A 19270-nucleotide genomic window follows, 5' to 3' on the forward strand; every position below is an offset into this window, starting at 1 on the left:
TAACTGGATTAAAACCCAGTTAATGTGGCTCCAGAATCTTTGTTCTTAAGTGCTGTCTATACTGCCTAACATGCTAGAACTTATAAAATCTGCCGGTATAAGATGTGTCCACTGGTCCTCAGAATCACCTTGTCATACCGTCCTGTGATACATCTACTATGCCTAGGACAAAATTCGTATTGTGCCTACTGAGGTCAACTAAGATGAACTCTACCTTCTGAGACACAAGAATAGAGAGAGACAATATGCTATCCCAGCCAGAGAAAGTATTTCTGGGTGTTTACATCTGAAGGTATATGATATGTGTCAAAAAAGAGGTATGATTACTAATTACTGTCACTGGACAGATGCTGCGGGTTTTTTTCTACTTGTTAGAAAAAGTCACTTAAGACGTTAATGATATTAACAAGGAAAATCAAACTTAACTCTCGCTCCACAGAACCTCAGTGAATACTGCTTGTCGTTATAAAGTTACAACTCATTTATACACATCTTCTCTAAATTTCGAAGTTGTTTGTTTTTAAGAATAAAAAGTGGAGGGAATCACGTAGAGTAAAAAAAAAAAAAAAAAGCAAACGGATTTGAAGCAACTCTCTTACTTCCTTGCAAAGTAAGATAACAAGCCCAATAATAATAAACCCCACATGGCCGACTACTGCCAATGTATCAGCAAAGTTCCCTACTAGACTCCCTGTACTTTGAAACAATCTCACCCATTTATTTTATCTTCAATGCTCAGCAATGACCGGCAATGACTGGCACAGTCCCAATCGTCCATTAATATTTACTGTACTGCTAAACAAAAGTAAGTCCATGTGTTTGGACTGTTCGTGTCATTGGTCCAATCCAAAATCAAAGACTTTATAATCTCTCCAAGGAATCCAGTTCTGTAACGTTAATTCACTAGTACATAACACCATTGTTGGGACAAAACAATCAGCTAACACAGCACAGGCAATCAAGATATTTAGGAAGTATAGTAACAATTAGCTATGTCCAAATAGGTATAGGCTAGTATTCCCAAATATCAGGCAAATAACAAGGCAGTTTAAGTGGTAAGATAAAGATCTTGGTTTCATAACAGATGAGGAAAAAAGAGAGAAAAAGATGTGGACGATGAGAGATGCTGAACACCGGGGAGACGGGAATCTCCCTCTCTGAGGGCCTCTGACCACAGACATCATTTACTTCACAGGGCCTGGGGCTATTTCTGCAAGAAGACAGAAAGCTCACCTAGACGGCATATACCAGCTCTAGAATTCCTTGGTTATACAGCATGTGAAACAAAACACACAACCGGGCCAAACCCGCAAATGAAGAAAAAAGGTGCCACTGCTCAGCCAGGGGACAATTTGAGGCTCTCCTGAATTTACATAAAACAAACATTTCAAAAATTTACCCCAGTGCCTAACAAACTTTCCTTAAAAGATCTTTTCTTTTAAATTAAAAACAGTAGCTTTATTAATGCACAATCCATTTCAAATTTGAAACACAACTCTAAGCCATACCTTGTGGAATGGAAAGCCATAATTGTAATGTGGAATGAGACCAATTGAAATCAATGTAAAATATCTGAAGTAAGTAAATACTTTTTTTTTCCTAGGGGGTAGTATAAAACGTATGAAATTACACAGTAAGAAGTTATTAATTTGAAATTATGAAGTGGAATTGAGGACTTCAAAATATTCATAGATTTTTTTTTTTTTTCCAAAGACTTTTGAAAGCAGAGAAAACCATATCATGCTCTGGAAAAGCTTACCTTTCAGAAAAACAACATTTACTTTGCACAGCTGCTTGACCGTGTACTGCAGAGCAACAATAATCTGCATCCCCCCAAGCCCAGCACCGATTCAAGTGGAATTTTCAGGTTCACAGGTATTACACCAACTGGCTTCTACACACACACATTCGTTATTTAATAGCTAATCCAATTTAATTATTAAACCTGAGCCAGGTGAGAACAGGAACCGTGTCAAGTTACCTGTAAAACAGACTATTATGGCAAGCAGGTTTATGAAAATTTCAACAATCACTAAGCAAAAGAATCACGAGCAGCAGAACATTACCGTGAAGTCAGAAGAACTAACCAAGCACCAGGCACTCAAAAACATTTGCTAAATCAAAGACTGAAGGAATATTCGTTCAATGGGGGAAAATGGCTCTTCAAATTTATTTTTTTCCAAATAAAATGACTGTTGATTTAAACAGCAGTTATTGTGGATTTCACCTGGCTGTCCATGGTCCAGAAGGGGCACTGTCCCCCACCATTAGCATCCACGCCCCCAGGGACAGAGGTGGGGCAGCCGCCTCAGCGATCCTGTCTATGATCCTATCCTCAAAGGGATTTTAAAGTGGGTTCTTCATCACTTGGTATTACAAAAAAATGTGCCTCTTCAACCATATTTCAAATTTCTTGTTTTGTAACTTTATTTTCTGCTTGTTGTGGATGGTTTATGAAATATGCAAAATATAAAGAAGAAAAAAAATCAACCCATAATATCATCACCTAGAAATAAGCTTTTACCGCTTTGATATATTATGACCCATTTTGTGCACATATCCTTTCTATAACTGAAACCATTATGTATACAAGTCTATATTCTATTTATTTTAATTGACACCATAATGAGCACTTTCCCATGTAATTAAAATTTCTTCTAAAAATTACTTTCATGGCTATATACATCTCATTGTTTAAATTTACCATAATTTGACTTCCTCTATTGCTGAATGACTAGGCTGTTTCCTCTAATTTGTCACAAGGATAAATTAAGCTGTAATGAACATCTTTTTGCTAAACCATACCAGAATATTTTTGCATACCAAAACTTTATCTGATTCTGATTCCTAAGATAAAGAGGAATGGCAAGGCAAAAAGTTACCAACAGCTTTAAATCCTGACCTGCATCGCCAAACCGTCTCCCAGACAGGAGGGGATCTCTCTGCCTCACCCTCACTGGCCCCCCAGGCCCCGGCACTGGGCGGGGTCGAGCAAGAGTGCTGCCAATCAGTGCTCCGCCCCCCCTCCCCGCCCCCGCTTTGTGTGCCTGTGCAGAACGACTGCATTTAAACCAGTAAACAACACGATTATTGTGGTATCACTAATCCCAATTTCTTTGGCTCAACCTAGGGATAATTTGCTATAATACCGGGTGAAGTGAGCCTTCAGTTTCCTCATCTGGAAAGAGGAGAGTCAGGTTAATCGGCCTCTAAGGCTCTGCTGAGTCCTAACGTTTTATATCTTACCTGTCATAGTGCCGACACCCTGGGTGCAGGGGCCCACGGGGCACTGACAGAGGATTACAATGTAACGTAGCTCCTTAAAGCTGTTCAGCTGTTACTCATCTTGTTTTTCCTGGAGCAAATCATGAACAATAACTCTGCCAATTGAAAATACTTAAATACAATTGCCATACTGTTTTATAAAAAGAAAGATAGCATTACTTCTGGTATTTAAATACACAGCCTAGCTTTTGATTCTCAACTCAGGCTCTACAAAACTAGATGCAACAGCTGGAAATTCTGATTCAAAATTACGACTTCACGGAAAACCAGACGCTCCATGGAAGATAAGGTTTCCTGGAGAAGTGTAGCATTGTTAGAGGCCATCAAAAATCTGTATGAGATTTTCTTCAGAAAAACAGAAACCTCCAAGACACTACTGAGCATTAAGAATCTGCACATTAACAGAAAGATGAAGCCGCCAACCTGCAGGTTACGTTCCTTAGCAGCGACACAGCGAATTTATTTGATGCGCGCACATACAGCTCTTACCCTCCAGCTCTTACCCTCCAGCCGTTAACAGGCCTCAAAGTATCTGCAGGGTAACTCAAAATCACTGCACGTACAAAGAACACAAATGACAACACTATTGCTTTTAATCCTGTGAAAATTACATTAGGTTAAAAAGTACTAAAAATACCCTAAATATTATTTCAGCAGCAAATTCAAGCTTACTAGGTCAAAAACCTTACATGTAAACACCACTATTTTCATTCTTGAAAATTAAAAATGAATTTCATAGCATATAATACTGTTCAGGAACGAAAACATTGTCCCTTTTGTGTCCTTTCAAAGGAAAGTGAAAAGGTTAATAGATTTGAAGTCAAGTTTTACGTAAACATTTTACATGAAAGCTCTCGCCTGGATCAGGAAAGAAAAATACGGCTCTTTTACTAGATGCCCGGAGTCGAGGAAACCGTGACTGACAAATCAGCCCACGTGCTCACACACGAGTCCCAGGAGGCCGGGGGCGGCCATCCCTGGGGGTACGGGCGGGACTTGCCAGGGCACACCCGCACACACCTGTAAGGGGGACCGGTTGTCCAGGCCCTCGGCGTCCACACACACTCGCTCCCGAGGCGGCCCTGCCTGGGGGTCTGCTGAAAGCCACAGCCCCCCCGCTCTGCTTTCCCATGCGCCCTCCACAAGCACCTCTCCCACGTCGTACAAGAAGGATGCAGCCGTCACCGCACCTGAATCTGACCACGGGACACCGTCCTACACGCACATAAACACGTGTCGCGAAGGAAACTTGGACGTGCCGGGTGAGCTGAGGCCGGGAGCGGCTCCGCTGACCAGACGAAAAACCCGCTGCAGCTCTCCGGGCACCCAACTTTCCTCACTAAACTCGATGAAGGAAGGATCGCACTGAGCTGTCATCTGACAGGTTATTTTTTAAAGTTCCGGGGGCATCTTGGCATGTCACTCAGAGGAAGTTCAAAGAACTGCGTGCAGTGGCTGTGCCCTAACAAACTCCTTCCATTCTTGTCCATTTATTTATGCAAGCGACGTTTCTTAGCTCTCATGTTGTAGGAGATGAAAAGGAAGAACACAGTGGATATTGGACACTGTCATAGCCTAGAAAAGAGCTATATTCACCCACTTGCACATGATCTAGTTAAAAACATCTGTTGCCTTAAGGGCTTTTTTAAAAAATTTTTATTTATTTTTGAAAGAGACAGAGCATGAGCAGGGGATGGGCAGAGACAGAGGGACACAGAATCCGAAGTGGGCTCCAGGCCCTGAGCCGTCAGCACACGTCCCGACGCGTGGCTGGAGCTCACTGACCGCGAGATCATGACCTGAGCCGAAGTCGGTGGCTTAACCGACTGAGCCACCCAGGCGCCCCTTACACGCCCATTTTTATTGCGCAGAGGTATGAGAGAGTGATCAAATGAGTGATCAAAGTTTCACTTTAAAATGTCAAGTTTTATAATACCCTGGAAATCATAACCTTTCGACTAAACTTACAATGACAAATTATAGATGTCACCTTGAAATACAGGTGTCTGTATGTGTGTACATATTTTTGTGGGAAAGAATTTTTCAAATTTCTTTTAAAGGATAAATGAACAAAAATGCATAAAGGTTTATGGTCTGGTGGGGTGAAGAACGCTGAACATACATAATTACAGACGATTAAAATTCTACGAAGCAAACTCATAGGGAGACTGTGAGCATAAAATAGAAGTGCCCAACCTAGTCTGGGGTGGGGGAGGGCCATGAAAAGTAAGCCTCAAGAGGACAAGGACTGCACCTGTCTTACTCACTTTTATATTCCCAGGGTCTAGAATAAACGACTGAAGGCAATGTTTGTGCTAAGAAATAAATAAAAATAAGGAACTGGCCTGGCAAAGACAGTGGAAGGAAAGGTGTTTCAGACAGAGGGAACAGCATACGTAAAAGCTATGCGGCAGAGAACATGAAATGTTCAAGGAACCAAGCTGAATCATATCAGGCTCACAATCTATATTAGAGATTTTTTTTTCCTAAAGAGGTAACTGGAAATTTTTTAATCAGGGAAGTGATATAATCAGGTTTATTTTTTTATATATTTATTATCTCTCAGGAAAAAAATATCTGTTGCTAATCAGGAAGAAAGTAGTCATTCATTCATTCATGAAATATTAACTGAGTGGTATTTGTGTCAGACACTATATTGGGCACTAGGATATAGGAGTAAACAGACAAGGAAGCCCTGCTAGAACTTGCAATGTATCAAAAAGGATTTATGTTAAAAGAGTGAAAAGAGAAGCTAATTGGGAGACTGAGAGAAAACACGTACTTGCAAATCATGGATCTGACACAGGACTTGTGCCCAGAACATATAAAGACCTCTCTCACGCCTAATACTAAGAAGACAGTACTCAATTTTAGAATGGGCAAAAGACTTGTCCAGACACCTCACTAAAGATGGCAAATAGGCACATGAAAGATGTATTGCGTCATTAGCCATTAGGGAAAGGCAAATTAACATGAATTATCACTACACGCTTTCTGAAATTGCTAAAATAAAAAATGCTGCCAATACCAAGTGCTGGTGAGGATACGGAGCACCTGGCACTCCCACAACTGCTGGTGATAACACAAAACGGTATAGCCACTGTGAAAAACAAGATCGGAGTTAACTGTTTTCAGTAACAGTCTATCGAGATAGAATTCATAGGGCATATAATTCCCCCATTTAAAGTAGGCTGTTCAGTGGTTTCCAGTATGTTTACAAGTTGTACAACCATCACCCCGATAATGTGTTTTGTTTTCCCCATACCCATTAGCAGTCACTCCCCATACCTCCCCAAACCCTCCCAGCCTCAGGCAACCAATCTACCTCCCCAACGTCTACCAATCTATGTCCCTGTGGATTTGCCCATTCTGGACATTTCTTATGAATGAAATCATACTATATGTGGCCCTTTGTGACCAGCTTCGTTCACCTGGCATGTTTTCATGGTTCACCCATTTTGTAGTAAGGGTCAATACTTCATTTCTTTTCCTTGCCAATAATATCAATTGTATCTTATTTATCTATTCATCAGTTGATGGACATTTGGATTATTTTCGCTTTTTGACCATTATGAATAATGCAGCTAAGAACATTTGCATACAGGTAGTTTTCTTATAACATCAGGCATATACTTACCATTCCCACTTTTGGGTACTTGCCCTAGAAAAATGAAATTTATGCTCACCCAAAAACCTGTACACAAATATTTGTAGCAGCTCTATTCATAATTACCAAAGACAAGAAACAGCCCAAATGTCCTTGAACAGGTGATGGATGGCCATAGTACCTCCACATGATAGAATACTACTCAGTAATAAAGAAAGAACTATTGACAGATACACATCTTGAATGGATCTCAAAAGGACTATGCTAACTGAAAGAAGCCCATTTTAGAAGAGTTAGATACTATGTGATTCCATTTACACAACATGCTTGCAAACACAAAACTACAGCAAGGGAGACCAGGTTGGGCAGAGGGGGACAGGGAGACAGGTGTGGCTACAAAGGGATAACATGAGGGAGCTTTGGGGGAGTGATGAAACTGTCCTGGATCCTGATTATGAAATGGTTACATCAAAAGAGAATGGGGGTGTGTGTGTGTGTGTGTGTGTGTGTAATGTTAAAAATCCACAGAACTATATAGCAGAAAGGTCAATTTTACTTTCTGTTAATTTTTACAATTTTATGTGAAAAATTTAAAACTATGGTTAAGAAAAAAAGAAACTCATGGAAAGACACACACGGACTCTCCCAGCACCTTACGCTCCAGCTTTGGATAGTAAGCTTTCCTTAACTGCATGCCCATCATCACCCATCAGTCACCGTGCCAGAGAGCTGATCTCAGAACAAATGACTTTGGCCATCCTAACACAGACGGACAAGGTATTCTGAATCCAAATGTGGGTGTTTTTGCACTTAAATACTAGCATGCCTCCCATAACTGCTTGGGATAATTATGAATCATTACTAAATAAATCAATCACGATAACACCCCACCTAGAGTTTAAGACACAGGAATGCCTAGGCGGAAAGCACCTGATTTCAGGACTTTTAACCCGGGGCTCATATCCTAAACCACTACTGATTTTTGTTTTCTGTGTGTTCAAGATGTCTTAAGTCTGTCATGTGGCCTTCCCATACTTCCCATTTAATAAGCTGCTTTGGAAGAAAACAGCCTCTCTTTGGACCCCCCCACCCCCCTTCTTGCCTCTTGTTTATGCTACATAGCCTATATTTAACTTTAGATGATACCAAACAACTTCCAAGTTTGAAAATCCAGGGTTTTGGGTTACAGTGAGAAACACAAGGAAACGTCACTTTAATTATGTAGATTTTATATATGAAGTTTATTACTCTGAAGCAAAGACTGAGTCCAAGACTTCAGGAGGTGGCGGGGGGTGGGGGGACAGAAGGGGGGAGTAGTACACCCCAAAATGTCACGATCATTATTCTAAAATCAACAAGAAGGAGTTGGGGCACCCGGGTGGCTCAGTCAGTTAGGCATCTGACTTTGGCTCAGGTCATGATCTCACGGTTCGTGAGTTCGAGCCCCGCGTCGGGCTCTGTGCTGACAGCTCAGACCTGGAGCCTGTTTCGGATTCTGTGCCTCCCTCTCTCTCTGCCCCTTGCCCGCTCACGCTCTGTCTCTGTCTCTGAAAAATGAATAAACGTTAAAAAAAATTTTTAAATCAACAAGAAGGAGCTGGTTTGTAACAAAAACTGAATTGAACTTGGAGTCAAAAGACACCAATTTGAATGATCATGGTTTTGCTCATAATCTAGTCAGACTCCAAACAGATAATAAATAATAACCATAGTATGTTAAAAATAACATAATAAACAGTGTTAATAAGGTATGTTAAATGATGATAAGTGTTATGGGGAGAGAAAAAAAAGTAGTAGAGTAAGTGAAGGGAAATCAGGTAGAATATGGGGAAAATCTAGGTTGAACGTGGGGAAAGAGGTGAATTATAATTTTAACGGGGTGGTCAGGATGGTCGCATTGAGAAGATGATGTGTAAGGACACGTTTGAAGGAGGGGAGGTTAGCCACACAGATATCTGGGGAAAGCATTCCAAGTCCAGGGAGCAAGTCCCCTAAAGTTCCCTAAAGGCCCAAAGATAGGGATATTCCTAGCATGTGTCTACTAGAAACCTCCAAGCAGAGATGTCAGGCAGGTAATCAAACAGAGAGTTGGGAAGAGAAGTCTAAGCTGGGAATAAAAACTGGAGAGTTACTGGAATTCAGATAATAGTGCTGTGAGGCTGGATGAGATCATCATCATCATTCTTTGAACAAATATTTAATGAGTGCCTGTGTGTCAACTCTGTGCCAAAGAGAGGGGAAAGAGAGAGAAAGAAACTCAGCCTCACAAAATACTCTACGGTTCAACTCTAGTTTAAACAGAGCAATTGAGGGGAGGCCAGTGGGGAAGAAACAGAGAGATAATCCCCAGTCATGGTTTAAAAAAAAAAAAAAAAAAAAAAAAGGCCAAAGAAAATTTAAAGAAAGATTTAGTGTAAAATGTAGGTTAATACTAAATCTGATTCTTAAAAAAAATTTTTTTTAACATTTATTCGTTTTTGAGAGACAGAGAGAGGCAGAGCATGAGCGGGGGAAGAGGCAGACAGAGGGAGACAACAGAATCCGAGGCAGGCTCCAGGCTCTGAGCTGTCAGCACAGACCCTGACACGGGGCTCGAACCCACGGACCATGAGATCGTGAGCTGAACCGAAGTTGGATGCTTAACCGACTGAGCCACCCAGAGGCCCCTCAAGAGGTATTTTAGAGAAGGCAGCATAATTTTGATGCAATACTAACCGCGACTCATGAGTGAATGGGCTTTGCTTCAAAAGTTTGAGTTTGGAATATGTTGTTTGGGAACCCAAGAGACAACAAATGTCCATCCGAACCTGGGTGGCAGCTGAATTAACAGTCCCTCTAAGCCCAGGGGATGGGATATCTGTACATGAGGTCAGCTATGTGCTGGAAACTCTGTTCAATGTGGGACTGAAATGTGTGACAATAACCAAACTACACTCACAGTTTATGTATACCACCAGGTTAGTTCAGGTTCTCTTGAAAGGAAACTAATTCTAGCTAACTTTCAAAAAGTGCAGAAGGGGAGAGAGGTACTGAATGGATGCTAAGGTTATTCAACATGTTGGCAAGACGGATTAAAATTCAGGGATTATCAACGTAAGCCCCCCTGACCTTTTGAGCCAGATAATTCTGTGTGATACGGGAGCTGTCCCAGACACTGCAGGATGGTTTAGCAGCCTCCCTGGCCTCTACCCACTAGATGCCAGCTACAGCTCTCTAGCTGGGACAACCAAAAATGTCTCCAGACGTGAACAAATAACCCCAGGAGGAGATAAAACGGCCCCCAGTTGAGAAGCCCTGGCTTAATGAAAAAAACACGGGAAAGGCAACGACAGAGCCGGGCCTCTGAAACCACTGGAAGCAGAGACTGAAAACACCTTTGATTTCTAAGTCCTTTTTCTCTGCATTTTAGCTCCATTCTCAGCAATGGACACATGGCCACCAAACAGCTCCTGAGTTTTGTTCGTTAAAATCTAGGCCTCTGAACAAAGAATGAGTCTCTTTCCTAATTCGAATTTTTAAAAACTCCTAGGGAGGGATTCCGATTGCTCTGATTTGAACCTGGTCTGGGACCTGGAGGGGAGGGGGTGAGGGGGTGTTACCTGGCAACACGGCAGCATCCGCTGAAACCACCAGTTTGAAGTCAGAGGCTTTTGATCAGTTCCCAAAAGGAAGAAGGTGCTATTGGTGATAAAAGGTGGGTTTGAGGACAAAGAAAAAATAACAGGTATGTACCACAACCATTTAATATTGGATAATCAGCATAACCACTACAAACAGCCACGGTTATTAACAGTTCTTCACGATATTGAACTGGATTTGTTTTTCTAGATTTGGGGCGTGTTTGTGAGTAAGGTACTCTGGGAAGCATTTGAGTCTACTGGGAGACCATTATTAATTTTTGGATAAGTGGGCAGAGGACATAATATCTATTCTATGCTCGGCTGTTTTGTCACTGATGTATTTTAAAGTGAATTTCTGGACGGTACATTTAAGAAATCCACAGATGAAATCTGGGAATATTACTATTACTATAATATTACTGCCCACAGTCAGACATGACAAAGGACTGACGGTTGGTATGCTTTGTGGGCTACTAACAAAATATACTTTAACATGTGACTCTGCCTAAGTCAACGGAAGACCATAATTGAACAACCATTGCCCAATTTGTGGGCTAACAGAAAACCAAATGTTTGCCTTGAAACTTTCCAATTGGGTTCAAGAATAAAACCCAGGAATAAGATAATATACACATCAAAAGGACATAATGCATTCAATTCAGAATTAAATGAAGAAAACAGTCTAAGGTAAAAAATTTTAAGACTCTCCCAAAGACTAAAAGGAGATAGGACCGAGGAAATCCTTCCTGCTTCTCTCATTAGCAACTCCCAGAAATTATGTTCTGTGTTCATTCAAGAAGCACTTGCCCCTTGAGTAGAGAGCGGGAGGGGGCGGGCCGGGCCGGGGCGGGGCGTGGGTACGCTAGCCTGGATCGCAAATCTCAGCTTTGCCTCGAGTGGCCAGAACTCCTAAGGGGCTTTGCATGCATCTGTGATCTCCACAGAAGTAGGCTCGAACACCTGATTAGAACCTTATCTCGGAGGAAGCACCCTTTATTGGGCCACAATTAAAGGAAGGACAGAGAAAACAGTCTAAAGGTGTAGAGGAGTCCTTTCAGTCAGCTTGATGGGAGTTGGGCCTAATGGTCACAGCCCTCTCTGTTCTTGGCTCTGGGCAATAGTTGGTTTTTGGGGCGACACACCCCAGGGAGCAACATAAAGAATTCGTAATATTTTCGAAGCCCATCTCTGGATTACTTAAATACGGCACCCTGGAAATCTCCAAAATCCCACGGTTACTAAAAATCACATTTCTTCATTTTAAACAGACACCCAACAAAAAGGAATAACCAAGATTCTTCATCCTCCAATGGGGAAAAAGTGGCCCCACACTTAACAGCTTCACTGCCAAGCCAGAGGTCAGGAGGTCTCCTTGCTAATGCAGTAATAATGTGCCAGTTGGCTGTGATCAAACAACCATAAAGTTCTATCTTTTCTTATAAAAGACTGATGTTCAATCATTGCTTTTACAAATGACATGATTTCTCTCCACCTTGGAGAAAAGCATGCAAATATGTGAGTCAGTACTGGAGGGAAAACTGTAAGATTCCACCTTCCACCGCGGGGGACAATCCAGCCTAAAGAGAAATGATGGGCAACCCTCAGACTTCAAAAACCACGAGGCCAAGACCTGTACACTATGACTTCACTGCATCAAGCAGCACCCCGAAAGTGTTCCACAAATGTACACCGAGCGATTACTTCTGCAAGGCTTCTCCATGAGTCAGGAAGACTCGTAGATACACAAATCAGAGCAATGTTTCTCAATCTTCTCACTACAGATGGGAAAGCAGTTGCATAAATAATATCGCAAGTTAAGCAATCAACTTGTCAAGCTCGGCAACAGATAGTACAACTTCAATGGAAAACAGACTTCATGAGTCAAATTCATTTTATCATTGTTCTCATTTTTAAAAATTTACAGTATGAAATAAAAATGTTCTTTCTTTCAGCTATTTGGTTATGGTAAAAAGAGACAGAGAGAGAGAGAACACTGAAGTGTTGTTTAGATGCGATTTCTATTAACTTTTAAGGATCCTTCACTCCCAACCTTTCAATATTAAGGACCCTGAATGGATGATCCACTTTGTCTCTATTTTTCAACACAACCATTTATTTAATATTAATCCCTTTTATTTAATCTTAATACCTTAGGAAATGGCTTCTCAACTCTTCACTGAAACTATTCTCTACATGATAACCGGCTGGTCTTTCCTCTGTTGCATGATTCTTAACCAATTACTTAATCAAAACTCCCTCTTCCTTGGGATCCATGGTATTCTAATCTGTATCCTTTACCCTCTGAAGGCACACCCCAGGAAGAGTCCTGGCACCTGGCCAAAGGAGCTCTTTTTAGCACCTTTCTCCCTAAATTTGACCTGTGGAATTCACAAATGTCCACAAGGCAGCATAAGCAGGAAACACGGCATATGTTTTGTTGGGTGAATGCACTGTTGTCTTAGGAATGTTCTCCTCCCATACTCACTGTTCAGTATTCAATGACCTCACTCAGTTTCAGCCACCCAAATTACCCCAGCAACTCCTTAGTGTTTTCTACTACTGTTGCCATTATTGTTATATATAATCAGGTATGTTTACATGTGTTTATTTGTGGATGCCTATCTTTGTGGCCCAGCGGCCTTCTGTGGCCTATATTAATAAAAGCTAATACTTATTGAACGTTTACTATGAACGGACACTACTCCTAACTATTTTTGTAACAACCCTATGAGGCAGGCACTTAAAACCCCCATTTTACCAAGGAGAAGACTGACACACACAAAGGTGAAATGACTTGCCTGAGTTGCACGGCCAGAAAGGGCCAAAGCTGGGGCTAGAAATCGAGGCAGACTAGAGACCAGCATCTCTGTTGCCACACTCACTGTATGTCTTTACATTGGCCCATTGTTTTCTTTTAGATGATGTACTTGTTGGGGCACCTGGGTGGCTCAGTTAAGTGTCCAACTTCGGCTCAGGTCATGATCTCAAGGTTCGTGAGTTTGAGCCCCACATCGGGCTCTGTGCTGAGCTCAGAGCCTGCAGCCTGCTTCCGATTCTGTGTCTCCCTTTCTCTCTGCCCCTCCCCTGCTCATGTTCTATCTGCCTGTCTGTCTGTCTCTCTCTCTATCTCTCTCTCTCTCAAAAATAAATATTTTAACAAATGTAGATGATATACTTGTCAAAGGCAAGCACTATTTTCTTCCCAACTATTCTCCCAGTGCCCAGTAGAGCACTCGGACAAAAATAAGGTATGTTTGTTAACTACACGAGTTAAGGATTTATACTTTGACTGCATTTCTTTTATTTCTTTCACTTGATTCACTATATTCATTCAACAAATGTTTTTTTTGCATTTCTATTATGACCACGTGCTATAGACTGAAACCAAACAGGATATGGCCAGTGCCCTCAAGAAGTAGGGAAAACTAACAGTCAACATTGCAGTTATAACAGACATAATTACAGGCTGTGTCATTCCGGCCAATGAACAAACTAGCACAATTTTCTATGGGTCCAGAATGTATATAAAAATAAAATTTATAAAATATTTACAAAGAACTTTGCTGTACCGGGGGGTAGGGTGACAAAACCCTGATCTGAATTATTGTCCTGCCACTTTGGGGTTTATGGTCAAGTCAAGTTGGGTTCTCTGAAGCTCATGTCTCTTACTCATCTATAAAACAGGGAGGCTTTCCTAAAAGGACTGTTAAAATCAAGTGAAAATGGCAAAATGGAACATTTTTAAGACACACTGGCTATTATACACATACCGAGACCTCACATGAGCCCCATAATAGCACAACCCTTTGTCAACAGAGCAGAAAGCAATGTCCTCAAATATAAAAAACATGATTTCTCCAAGACTACGTTCGGTTAAGTACAAATACCGGGCAAGTGCAAGTATATAAAAAAGGAGGTGTAGTTTGGAGCAGTAAGGTTTCAAAGGAATGGATCATTTTTTTAAAAGAAGAGTAATTGGCTGGCTGAAAGGAAAATAGAGGGTGTTGAGGGCAGGGCATCACCACGCCTAGAGTCACCTAGGGAAATAAGACCTATATGACGAAATGGCATAAAAGGAAAAGGAAAGGGAGAGAAAGACCAGCAGTGGGGCGCCTAGGTGGCTCAGTCGGTTGAGCATCCAACTCTTGATTTTGGCTCAGGTCATGATCCCAGGGTCGTGGGATCGAGCCCTGCGTCAGGCTCCGTGCTGAGTGTGGAGCACTTGAGGTTCTCTCTCTTCCTCCCTCTCTCTAAAATTTAAAAAAAAAAAGGGGTGGGGGGGCTTGGATGATCTTTAAAAAAAAAAAAAAAAAAAAGGGATATAGTGACCAAGCCAGGGAGAAAGGGCAAAAGGCAGACAGAGAGTCTATCATTCAGCCAACAAGGAGCAAGTGCTTGCCACAAGCCAGGCATTGTGTCTGATGATGCTGGAATACAATGGGAGAACATAACACACGTTCAGCCTTTGATCTGAAGAAGCTCATAGTCCAGGGGGAATGGCATAAACAGGTTTAAAAAGAAAATACAAAAATCCGAACCGCGCTAAGCACCATGAAGAAAGTAGCATCAGGGGCCCACATGTTATGTACGAAAGGAGGACCTAGGAGGGAATGCAGGTACAGGAACTGGGTAGACAAAGAAGCAAGAACGTTTTTACTGAAATCAGGTGAGGGAGTAAATGAGAGGATCCAAGGGGCCTCTCAATTCCGTACTTAAGAAGACTAATCTTTCACCTTTTCTGTGAAGACCCTAAGAAGCATGGGGATGGGAAGGAGGCAGTTGCTGTCCTACTTACTGTTCTTGAGCAATGGTCTCCTAGATCTATAAAGCATAAGGTGTCTGTAATCTTTGGGTTTCACTTTCCCAGTGTAATTCTCAGAAAGTACATCCAGGCCACCAGGTAAAACTACTTCTCTCCCCCATGACAGATTCCTTAAAACGTCCAAGGGCAGCAAAACCTCAATGAACACACACACACACACACACACACACACACACACACACAGAATGTGGCATACTGGGAATGGCCATAAAGTTCCTAGAAAGATTCATGCTCTAATATGCAATGATTACAATCCAATAAATACCTCAAAATGTGTGCTTCCAATGCTAACTGGAAGGTGACTGACCTTAATACCAAGTAGTGGGGGAAAGGAGCACTGACGACTGCATAAGCACTCTCAAAACTGCTCATCTTTCTGTTCATCGTGTGTTTTAAGAGAATCTTGAATGGCCAAGATTCCTAGATAAAATGTCAATGTTTTGAACTGGCCATGGCATTTCAAATTCTCACTCAAAGATTCATCAAATCATAAGCAAACTTATTAAGAGAAACGGTTTGAAGGGGGTTTTTAACACTACGCACTGAATCTCACAATGGATACCAGCCTGATGAGCAAATGTAATAAAAATGTGTAAGGAGAAAAAAACCTGTAAGACATATTTGATAAAAGAGAGATGTTTTAGCAACAGTCTACATGCATTTTTAAAAACATCCTATCCAGTGTGCAAAGCAACTGAAAATTACCTTAACTATAGTTTTCTAAGCTGAAGAGGAAAATAAATTATTTTTCCTAGCACATAAAGAAGAGTTCTAGTCAGCAGCAATATTTTAAGGGCTACTTACAAAAAAAAAAAAAAAAAAAATCTACTCAGGGTATAATCCCCTCCCCCACCCCGCAGTCTTGTCTCCAGTGCAAATTATTGATTTGCAGGCATAAGTATGCAGAAAACAAACATCTGATTATAGCATAAGGTATTGCTGATACAAAAGCTTTTGTGATGAGAAAATGCAAGATCTCAAATCTAAGAAGGTAAAACACCAAGTAGCAAAAATGAATCCTTTAAGAACTATCAAGCCAAACAAAAAATAAAATTAGATATAAATTCAAGTTTTAGACTGTGGTCAATTGAGGTCTAGACAAAACCCTATGTTTGTTCACTGCCTAGTCTCCAGTCTGCTCCAAGTTTGAAAAGGTAATTGAACACAGTCTATAATTACTGGATTAGACACAGATGGGCTCTGTACATTTCAGGGGGAAAAAAGCACTGTTTTGATTCATTTTATGATTGCCTGTAAGGTCAGACTTTTCAAAATGTACTTTCATCTGTTAAATGGTTTCTCAAATTCCCTGGGGTATATCTTCAATAACTGATGTTTTAAGCAATTTGGGCCTATCAGATCCTGTCTTTGAATGTAACTAGCTGCCCATTTTCTAGTATTATAAATGTGCATGTAGGTTAATTGCTACATCTCTTACATATTTTCTGAAGTTGCAGTTTTGGGGGGAAAAATGAAAAACTGTACCCCTTTTCCGACAGGAATTGGTTATGTTGGTGGAGATTTCCAAAGCAGGGGGAAAAAAAAAACAACTTAGGTATTTGATAATAAATGATTTAGGGTCATCTAAAGACGATGAGAAATATTTTCTACCTGACTCAAGTGAAAAACAGAAACAAGGAAACATCAACTTTTGGACAAAAATTGTTAGGCATAAAGTTTAGATTTCTTACAACTGAATAATGTATAAAACATGAGAACACATGCGTGACTCAAATCCTATGCATTTTTATCTAATAACTATAAATGCCTAGGACATATATTGTCCGTGCTAACACAAAAAGGAAAACTATTTCCTAATCTAAAAGAGGAAAATACCTAAACATAGCATTCTATATCACTTACAATTGGTGATGTCGTTATATAGCAATGTATTATAAATTCAGAGTGGAAAATAATACCTAACTTGGAGAAATGAGTCCCTTTAGGTCCCTTTAGGGTAGTGCCTACCCTATTTCCAAACATCTCATATTAAAACAATTTATTCAGTAGAGCTAGACATGAAATTTTTAATTGTGAAAATCTGTGGCATACCCAACAGCTTGGGTTGAAATGCCATAAAAAGTCTTCTTTGCTTAGTGTACTTAGCCACAGAAAGCAGCTTCTCAGGCTCAAAACTCGGTCAAGGGAGCCCCCAACTCCACCACACTGCCCCCAGGAGAAGCTGTAGAATATTCCAAGGACGGCTCTGGACCAGCGGTAGCCAGGCTGCCAGCACATTCTTCATTTCATTCCTACTTTTCGTAACGTCACGGTATGGTATCACATTCTACCTTTTTAAATCTCCTTTCCGATTACAGCTTCATTTTCTACTCCCCAAATTCACTTCAGTTAGCTACCCTGTGGTCCCATGACAATAGAAACACCGAATACCCAAAAAATTAAGACGACAGTGTAGGATAAGAAATAATTCCATAAAGTTTTTTTTTATATGTTTTAGGAAGTCAGTTTTGTGTGTTTTAACAGATAAGGAGGAATTTAATAACAAAAATCTCTTTAAAACCTTAAGTTGAAATTCATGAAATCACGCATGTAAGCAAGAAGTCCGTATACTCAGAAAAAGATTTACAGTCATGCAGTAAATTTACTGACTCTCTGTAAGATGCATGAACGTGATCTACTTTTAAGTCATCTCTACGCCCAACAGGGGGCTTGAACTCACAACCCCGAGATCAAGAGTCACACGCTCTACTGACTGTGCCAGCCAGGTGACCTGAATGCGATCTACTTATAACCTCCTCTTGTCAAAAACCAAGGAGTTTCTCAATCACACAGACGGCCTTGTGGTTTTAGAAACACACTAATTTGAAAAGGGAAAACTGCACAGACAAATGTTTATGTCGCTATTTACGTGAACACGGCTATCGTCTACAAGCGGTCCTATAAAATGCTGTTGCGAATATCACGATCTCACATGTACTAAACAAGTGGTTTAATAAAAAACTATATTATATATTTGTTATATCCTTATATAAAACTGCTGCTTATGTAAAGCTGCTTCTCCTTTATATTTCACATATATTTGGATTTTCTTATAACAATTTGCTAACCGTAAGATACATTTGTATTTAAATGACTAGAAGCTCAGAGTACAACGTAAATGCTGTAGAAAATTATTAACAATTTCCGTCCGTTTTCCCCATAGAGCTCACACACAAAACCAAGATAATATCAGAATAAGGCACTTGTACAAAACACCATGACAGAACTCGGCGTTGTTACTGTGTGTTTTATACTTTGCTTCCTAAGGGTGTATATAAAAACTGAGAGCAACAAGTCAACCAAAATGGTAAAAACTGCCAAGGAGGGAAGTTTCTTTAGGTAAATCTATTTGTGAACTTAAACATGACTTTCACAAGACCGGTTACCAAAAAACGTGCTTTAATGTAGATTATAAACACGCAACAACTTAAGAGGTTTTTTGAAAACAAGATATACGTGCTATAAATTAATTCCGTTCTTCTTCCGTTCCTCCCTCCTTCTCTTCCTTTCTGCCATAATTTCATTTCCAAAGCCACAGAAAATATATTCTGAAAACTTATAGCGTGTTGAATTTGATGTGTGTTATTCTGTGTTGATGCCCGAGTTTCCCCTGACTCTAGCTCACAAGCATTTTGCTCACATACACATGCACTTTACTTTTTGACATTAATGTTTCAAATAAATTGCGAGCTTAAAATCATGAAACTGACTATAAGAACAAAAGCCTGGAAAGATTTCTTCCTAGGCTTTCTCAAAAAAGGCCTTTCCTTTTTTAAACAATTTACATGATGTTTTATGGTCCTTTTAGAAGAGAATTATAGTAAATGGCACTCCAAGTGGGTTGTGTGAACCCACAAACCACTCCTCATAAAAACTGCTATAATTTTCCAGGACAGGGACAATAAAATATCATACATACGCCAAAGCTAAATCACG

At 40.5% G+C, this 19270-nt stretch overlaps 1 protein-coding gene across 5 annotated transcripts in view; it reads right to left on the minus strand.

The window, feature by feature from the left end:
- STX18 (syntaxin 18) overlaps positions 1–19270 on the minus strand; it is a 128208-nt gene that overhangs the window by 85615 nt on the left and 23323 nt on the right. The window contains exon 1 of one of the 5 annotated variants that reach the window (XM_027035176.2): positions 1760–2910. The exons of the other annotated variants lie outside the window; for them this stretch is intronic. The gene's annotated coding sequence lies outside the window, so the exon portion shown is untranslated. Of the gene's footprint in view, positions 1–1759; positions 2911–19270 lie in introns of those variants that run through there. 5 annotated transcript variants of the gene reach the window in all.

This window comes from Acinonyx jubatus, chromosome B1 (assembly GCF_027475565.1).
Source record: "Acinonyx jubatus isolate Ajub_Pintada_27869175 chromosome B1, VMU_Ajub_asm_v1.0, whole genome shotgun sequence".
Taxonomy (NCBI): domain Eukaryota; kingdom Metazoa; phylum Chordata; class Mammalia; order Carnivora; family Felidae; genus Acinonyx; species Acinonyx jubatus.